Source organism: Oncorhynchus nerka, linkage group LG2 (assembly GCF_034236695.1).
Source record: "Oncorhynchus nerka isolate Pitt River linkage group LG2, Oner_Uvic_2.0, whole genome shotgun sequence".
In the NCBI taxonomy this organism is placed as follows: Eukaryota; Metazoa; Chordata; class Actinopteri; order Salmoniformes; family Salmonidae; genus Oncorhynchus; species Oncorhynchus nerka.
In genome coordinates, this window is record NC_088397.1 from 87910776 (window position 1) to 87919791 (window position 9016).

Sequence of the window (9016 nt, forward strand, 5' to 3'; positions counted from 1 at the left end):
CTCGGGACGCTTGCGTCCCAACTAGAGCTCTGGAAGTGCAAATCTTGCTACATTTAAATACTAATGTGTGAATTAAGCGTCAGTAAATACACATGCAGGAATATCAGCTCGTTGAATCCAGGCAACTGTCACGAACCTCGCTGAAGAGGGTGCCTCTTCCTGTTCGGGCGGGGCTCGGCGGTCGTCGTCACCGGCCTATTAGCTGCCATCGATTCCTTTTCCGTTTGTGTTTGTTATTGGTTAATTGGGTACACCTGTTTTGTATTAGGGTTTGTTTGTAGGGTATTTAAGGGCACTAGGCCTGCTGGGTTTTTGTGCGGGCTTGTTTATTGTTACTCTGTGTTTGATGGGTTATTGCTTTTCGTGTTCTTTATTTATCCGGTCTATTTTTGTCCTGTTGTTTTTGGACTGGCAACTATTTACGCCCTGTGTGTTGGCGTCATTCATTTTTGGTTGCACCGGTGAATAAATTTGTGAATAACGAAGGAACCCTGCTCTCTGCGCCTGATTCTACCCACCACTCATAGTTTATCGTAACAGCAACAAGTCAGATTTTTAAAATGCTTTTCGGCGAAAGCATGAGAAGCTATTATCTGATAGCATGAAACAATACACTACAACACAAAAGATCCGCAGGGGACGTAAACAAAATAATTAGCATTTCGGCGTTACACAAACCGCACAATAAAATAGAAAACATTCATTACCTTTCACCATCTTCTTTGTTGGCACTCTAGATGTCCCATAAACACTATTGGCCTTTATTTCGATTAAATCGGTCCATATAAAGCCTAGATATCGTTATATGTAGACTGTGTGATAAACGAAAAACATTGTTTCAAACGTAACGTCATTTTTTAAAATTCAAAAAAGTCGACGATAAACTTTCACAAAAACACTTCAAATATGTTTGTAATGCAACTTTAGGTATTAGTAAACGTTAATAAGCGATAAAATTCATCAGGAGGCGATGTAAAGATCATTAGCTGTCCGTCTGGAAAAATGTCCGGCTGAAACTCAACGAAAATATCCGGGTCCTAGACCTGAAGAAATACGGTGCCTTGCATGTGTTTGACCAAGAAAAAACTTGAAGGGAAATGACAAGACTCTAGACACCATGTGGAAGCTGTAGGTACTGCAACCTCAGTCAATTAATTGTGGTTCACCTTTATCAATGGGTTCAAGTAGCGCATGGATATATTTTCCCATTTTCAGTGATCAGTTTTTCCTGTGCTTTTCGATGTAAATGCCGTTCTGGTAAAGCCACAGCAGTGATTTAACCAGTTTTATAAACGTCTGAGTGTTTTCTATCCACACAGACTAAGCAAATGCATATACTATATTCCTGGCATGAGTAGCAGGGCGCTGAAATGTTGCGCGATTTTTAACAGAATGTTCAAAAAAGTAGAGGGTAGAAGGAAGAGGTTAAAAGATTAAGGACATGGTCCATAGACACTTATAACCAGGATATCCCACTGTTTCCTACATGTTTTTAAATTTAACCTAGTATCTAAAAGGCAAAACTAACTTTTAATTAAAAGAAACCAGATATATTCATTGATATACCCATAAAAACATTCAACAAAACACCCTGCCTCAAAACACAAGGCACGTCATCTCCCGTCTGAGCAAAAGTAGACTCCCTTATTAAGCCTATAACACCTCTTGTACTTACTACGTCAATGACCCTTTTTGTGGGTCCTATGACTTTGGGATGGGCGGCAGGGTAGGCTCTAGTGGTTAGATCCACCTGCATTGGACTAGTAACCAAAGGTTGCTGCTCTAGTTCAAATCCTCAGCCTGGAGCTGGACAAGGCATCTTTCAAATAGGACAAAGTCCTTCTGCCCCTGAACAGGCAGTTAACCCACTGTTCCTAGGCTGTCATTGAAAATAAGAATTTGTTCTCCAACTGACTTGCTACAGCCTAAAACATTGAATAATATTGAAAGGTTGCAAAAGAAATGACAGAATATACATGTAAACCCACTCCTTGTCATGAAAACCCTGGCAAGTAAAGGTAAAAGTATCCACCTCCAGAGACCACCCATACAGGCAGTTTGGATTACCAAAAGGGCAGTAAAGGTCCACCAACCACATTGCATAACTGTCCATTCCCATCAGTATAGTGGCCTGGCCTACCCGGCACAGGATTAACTATCACCGGAGGCTAAGCTCTACTTACAAACATCTGTTTAACCGTTGTCTGATCACAAGTGATTTCACCCAGGGTAAAACACAACAAAATACAATACCCAGAGCCAATAACCCCCCTCCCAGCATAAAGGCCATCCTAGCAAACATGGCTCCCCATTTCCCCAATGCTAAGTCCAACCAATCCCAAACATGAGAGTCCACCCCAGCATTTTTCCTTAACCTCTTCTCTTAACCCTTTATAAGTTTAGCCATAGTGATTGCAACAAATCCATTAGGCGCAGTTAAGGGAATAAAGGTGCAACAATCATCCCTGAACATAACACAAACTCCACCCTTCTCTGCCAAAAGCCAATTGGAGAGCCTGTCTATTTTGCCAAGACATTTTACTTTTGGTAGCTCTGTACTCACTTCAACGCCGTTAGAGCCGAGTCAGTATAGTTAATGAATCTCCTGTTGGTTATAGTATATAATTAATCCACTCCAAGTTCTTATTTGGTGTTATCCACAAAATATAGATTCAAATCCAGATTTAACTAATCTCTTGCCTTGAACTCCCGAGGCACCCTCTAGGCTGTCAATTGCATCAAGAAGTATACCTCAGTGTCTTTCTCATAAGCCTCTTAACTCTAGAGTTAACATAGTCATCATGGGGTGATTTAATAATGGTTACCTGTTGAATTGCTCTAACTAAGGTACAAAGACCCAATCCATCCATCTGGCAGTACATTCAACAGTTGTTTTACCACATCCAGAAACTATCCGCAATACCTCTGTCTTGATAATTTAGCATAATAAGAGATGGCGCAACCTGAGTTATTTTACCACACAACCCTTTTCTATTCCTCACCAACCCTTTATTTGTATTTCTACGAACCCCTGCAGGCTCTAGTACCCAAATAATATCACATTCTACAGTGGTGTTACCTACATCAATACCTTCGGTGTTATGGCTGTAAAAACATTCATATATTCCTTTAATCACAGTGTTTCCATCTAACAAAGGTCAATTTAATTCAGTTCAAATGTTATAGACAGCACAATCCTTGTCACCCAACCCAGTCACATTCAACATGGTTCTTCCTCTAGTACTCCCATGGGCAATCCTACATTCTATGTCACACAAGGGAATAGAATACTTTCTGTTGGTACAATGATCATTTTTCCAATTTGCAGTCTTTAATTGATGCTGGTTCAGGAACTATTATAAGATCCGACAAAGGTGATTTACTACACAATATACAATTGTCCATTCTGTGCTTGTTTGCTGTATGCTCAGCCCATCTTATTACCTGGCGATTTCTCATATGAGTTCCCTGAATTCCTATCGGACCTTGTACAATCATGCAGATAATATTCTAATCTTTGGTGACTTTAATATTCACAGCAAGTCTAGACCACGCCTCAAAGGCTTTCGGAGCCATCATCGACTCAGTGGGTTTTGTCAACATTCTCTGGACCTCCACTGTCACGCATCATATGCTTTGGACTAGTTTTGTCATGGAATAAATGTTGTGAATCTTAATGTTTTTCCTCGCATAATCCTGGACTATCGGACCACCATTTTATTGCGTTTTGCAATTGCAACAAATAATCTGCTCAGACTAGCAAAAGACATCAAAAGTGGGTATATAAATTCCTGAACAACACAAAAGATTCCTGATGCCCTTCAGACTCCTCTGCCCTGCCCAGGACATGGAGGACAAAAATCCGTTAATACCCTAACTGAGGATCTCAATTTAACCTTGTAATACCTAGATGCAGTTGCACCCTAAAAACTAAAAAAATTCTCATAAAACTAGCTCTAATTTTTAAGAAAATACCCGACTCTGAAGCAAACTTCCAGAAGATTGGAGACGAAATGGTAGCCACACCAAACTGGAAGTCTTCCAATATCTTGGAAGGACTTGATGCCGTGCAGTGCGAAAAGAGCCCTTACTGCTGCTCGATCATCCTATTTTCTAACTTAATTGAGAAAATAAGAACAATCCAATTCACTTTTGAATACTATGCACAAAACTAACTAAAAAGCAGCATTCCCCAAGAATGACTTTCACTTTAGCAGTGATAAATTCATGAACTTCTTTGAGGAAAGATTATGATTATTAGAAAGAAACAAATACGGACTCCTCTTTAAACTCAGTATTCTATCAAACCTCAGTTGTCCTGAGTCTGCAACTCTGCAGGACCTAGGATCAGAGAGCGCTCAAGTCTTTAGTACTATATCTCTTGACACAATGAGTAAAATAATCTTGTGCTCTAAATAGCTTCAAGCTGCATACTGGACCCTATTCCAACTAAACTACTGAAGAGCTGCTTCCTGTGCTTGGCCCTCCTATGTTGAACATAATAAACGGCTCTCTATCCACTGGATGTGTACCAAACTCACTAAAAGTGGCGTAATAAGCCTCTCTTCAGAAAAAGAAACCTTGACCAGAAAATATAAAAAACTATTGGCTATATCAAATCTTCCATTCCTCTCAAAAATTTTAGAAGGCTGTTGCGCAGCAACTCTGCCTTCCTGAAGACAAACAATGTATACGAAATGCTTCAGTCTGGTTTTAGACCCCATCATAGCACTGAGGGCAGCGCAAAGGTGAAATAAATGACATTTTAATGGCATCGGACCGGGCTCTGCATCTGTCCTCGTGCTCCTAGACCTTAGTGCTGCTTTTGATACCATCGATCACCACATTCTTTTGGAGAGATTGAAACCCAAATTGGTCTACACGGACATGTTCTGGCCTGGTTTATTCTGTTTTAGGACCACTATTGTTTTCACTATATATTTTACCTCTTGGGGATGTTATTCGAAAACATAATGTAAACTTTCACTGCTATGCGGATGACACACAGCTGTACATTTCAATGAAACATGGTGAAGCCCCAAAATTGCCCCTCGCTAGAAGCATGTGTTTCAGACATAAGGAAGTGGATGGCTGCAAACTTTCTACTATTAAACTCGGACAAAACAGAGATGCTTGTTCTAGGTCCCAAAACAAAGAGATCTTCTGTTGAATCTGACAATTAATCTTAATGGTTGTACAGTCGTCTCAAATAAAACTGTGAAGGACCTCGGCGTTACTCTGGACCCTGATCTCTCTTTTGAAGAACATATCAAGACCATTTCGAGGACAGCTTTTTCCATCTACGTAACATTGCAAAAATCAGAAACTTTCTGTCAAAAATGATGCAGAAAAATTAATCCATGCTTTTGTCACTTCTAGGTTAGACTACTGCAATGCTCTATTTTCCGGCTACCCGGATAAAGCACTAAATAAACTTCAGTTAGTGCTAAATACGGCTGCTAGAATCCTGACTAGAACCAAAAAATTTGATCATATTACTCAGTGCTAGCCTCTCTACACTGGCTTCCTGTCAAAGCAAGGGCTGATTTCAAGGTTTTACTGCTAACCTACAAAGCATTACATGGGCTTGCTCCTACCTATCTCTCTGATTTGGTCCTGCCGTACATACCTACACGTACGCTACGGTCACAAGACGCAGGCCTCCTAATTGTCCCTAGAATTTCTAAGCAAACAGCTGGAGGCAGGGCTTTCTCCTATAGAGCTCCATTTTATGGACGGTCTGCCTACCCATGTCAGAGACGCAAACTCGGTCTCAACCTTTAAGTCTTTACTGAAGACTCATCTCTTCAGTGGGTCATATGATTGAGTGTAGTCTGGCCCAGGAGTGGGAAGGTGAGCGGAAAGGCTCTGGAACAACGAACCGCCCTTGCTGTCTCTGCCTGGCCGATTCCCTCTTTCCACTGGGATTCTCTGCCTCTACCCTGTTACAGGGGCTGAGTCACTGGCTTACTGGGGCTCTCTCATGCCGTCCCTGGAGGGTCGTCACCTGAGGTGGGTTGATTCACTGTTATTGTGTCATCCTGTCTGGGTTGGCCCCCCATGGGTTGTGCCGGAGATCTTTGTGGGCTATACTCGGCCTTGTCTCAGGATGGTAAGTTGGTGGTTGAAGATATCCCTCTAGTGGTGTGGGGGCTGTGCTTTGGCAAAGTGGGTGGGTTATATCCTTCCTGTTTGGCCCTGTCCGGGTGTCCTCCGGATGGGGCCACAGTGTCTCCTGACCCCTCCTGTCTCAGCCTCCAGTATTTATGCTGCATTAGTTTATGTGTGGGGCTAGGGTCAGTTTGTTATATCTGGAGTACTTCTCCTGTCCTATTCGGTGTCTGTGTGAATCTAAGTGTGCGTTCTCTAATTCTCTCCTTCTCTCTTTCTTTCTCTCTCTCGGAGGACCTGAGCCCCTAGGACCATGCCCCAGGACTACCTGACATGATGACTCCTTGCTGTCCCCAGTCCACCTGGCCATGCTGCTGCTCAGTTTCAACTGGCCTGGGCCCTAGGACCATGTCCCAGGACTACCTGACATGATGACTCCTTGCTGTCCCCAGTCCACCTGGCCATGCTGCTGCTCCAGTTTCAACTGTTCTGCCTTACTATTATTCAACCATGCTGGTCATTTATGAACATTTGAACATCTTGGCCACGTTCTGTTATAATCTCCACCCGGCACAGCCAGAAGAGGACTGGCCACCCCACATATGCTCTCTCTAATTCTCTCTTTCTTTCTCTCTCTCTCGGGAGGACCTGAGCCCTAGGACCGTGCCCCAGGACTACCTGACATGATGACTCCTTGCTGTCCCCAGTCCACCTGACTGTGCTGCTGCTCAGTTTCAACTGTTTCTGCCTTGTTATTATTCGACCATGCTGGTCATTTATGAACATTTGAACATCTTGGTCATGTTCTGTTATAATCTCTACCCGGCACAGCCAGAAGAGGACTGGCCACCCCACATAGCCTGGTTCCTCTCTAGGTTTCTTCCTAGGTTTTGGCCTTTCTAGGATCTCATTAAAGAATCCTTTGGCTCCTGAGATGTGTCAGGTGTCTTTAGCAATTGCCGTGGTCTGCTTGGTAGAGCAGTTGGTGTCATCTCGGTGGTAGTTGCTGTGATCGTCTGGCAGCACTTCTCATTGTTGTCATTACTTTGGTTGTCACCAGCTGTTTTGTTCAGGTGCTGGCATAGGACCCAATTTAACATATTAGCGTAACTGTTTCGCTTCATAAGTCCCACTGTTCTTGCTATTTCAATTTCAAATTCTTCACCTTCTGCTGGTGTTATCTTGTTCATGATAAACTCCAGCCTTCCACACCGTTTGGTTAGTGTCGGGTCACATCCTTACAGGGTCCCCAAATATTGCTCCCTTTGTTATATGGCAGCGTCCATCTGAGTGACTCTCTAATTTTTAGGTTTCTTCTTCATACAGAAACTGTCCTCTGTTCCCCTAGTTCTGTTAAAGTTGTGGTGGAACATAAACTCGCCTGTCAGCAGATCTGTTTTTCGTTAAATAGGTTCTCTCTTCTCTTCTCTTTTATCTTTATCTTGATTGTGGTCGTGCATTATCTTAGTATTGTCCTCAGTTACTCTTACTCTGTCATTGTCACTGTTCTTTACCATTGGTCCTAATTCCAATGGTTCATTATGGAGATCAGGTAGAGCTGAAAAGTCAATTGTGGAAATCCCCATTTCGTTCATCTTGCAGGATTTCTCCCTCTGCTTTCTTGGTTGGTGCTCCTCCTCCACTTTTTTTGGCTTGATTCCTCCTCAGGCGAACTTGACTTCCATCTGGGAAAGGCATCCACTTCGAGGAAGATGTTCTACATTCTTTAAGCGTGTACTCAGGATCCCACCTTGAGGGCTTCTGTCGAGGTCTGCCCCTGGCAGTATATCATCGTGTAGCAGACATATTGCCCACCCACCCTTGGAAAAACAGCCATACTGGGGACTTTGAAATTGGTTGTCTCTTCCACCCCACACAAATTTTCCCCACAGTCACTTCTTCTGAGTGTGTTGCTTCGATGCACTCGATTTGTATCTTTTCATTTTCTTGATTCCTCCCGGTGGCGCGATCGATTCCGCTGCTCCACTGCTCCCTCCGGGCTCCTGCCTGGTGAATCAGCATCCTCTGTGTCCCCATCTCCTGTATGGTTGTGTCCTTCTCCGTCGGGACTTGGGTACAGTGTGGTTTAGATGATGCAAGTCTTGCTTCTTTTCACCCGGACGGCCATGATTGTGGCTGCTGCCACCTTAAGTAAGGTCACTTCACACTCTAGGCTGATCCCGCTACTCCGAACACGCTCGGATGCAGACCAGATCTCCTGGTACCACTGGAAGGTCCTTCTGGTCCCCCTTGGATTATCCGATGTGGAACCTCCCGTCACGGTTCAGGTTCTGCTAATAACTTTCTGTGGGGCATTCATGCCCAAAGACTTATGGCCCTCTGTTCTATGATTACATACATTCTCTTGCCTTTCCATCACTCATCACTAGTGACATTCCTTTGAAGCTGGAGAACCCTTCTCCATCTGGTTTCCTAAACAGAACTGGAAAAACAAAAAGACACAACATAACAGTATTGACAATGTTATGTGGTATGCATATCTGTATTCATAAATACGAAATCTAAGACCATGACAATTCCCACTCTCTCTCTTCACCCGACTCTATGCTTCCAGGATGTGTTTCTGCTGGACTCTACAAAAATGGAGGCTAATTAGCTTCCTCATGCTTTTTGTCAGTCTTCCCCTTTCGTACAGGTTCTGAGAGGTGTTCCCAAATCATATCATTTTTTACTTAGTTCCCATTTGCTCTATATCAAGTGATAGCTGTCATTATAGCCTTATCTATTATTTCTTCTTGAATTAATTCCCAGCACTGAATAGAACTACACATGAACTAAACATGTGGTTTGGGAGTACAACTACCTAATATCTATCCTTATTCACATGATACATTATCAAATAAAACAAATAACTTACAAACTCAACCCAGTATGTCTACAGTGG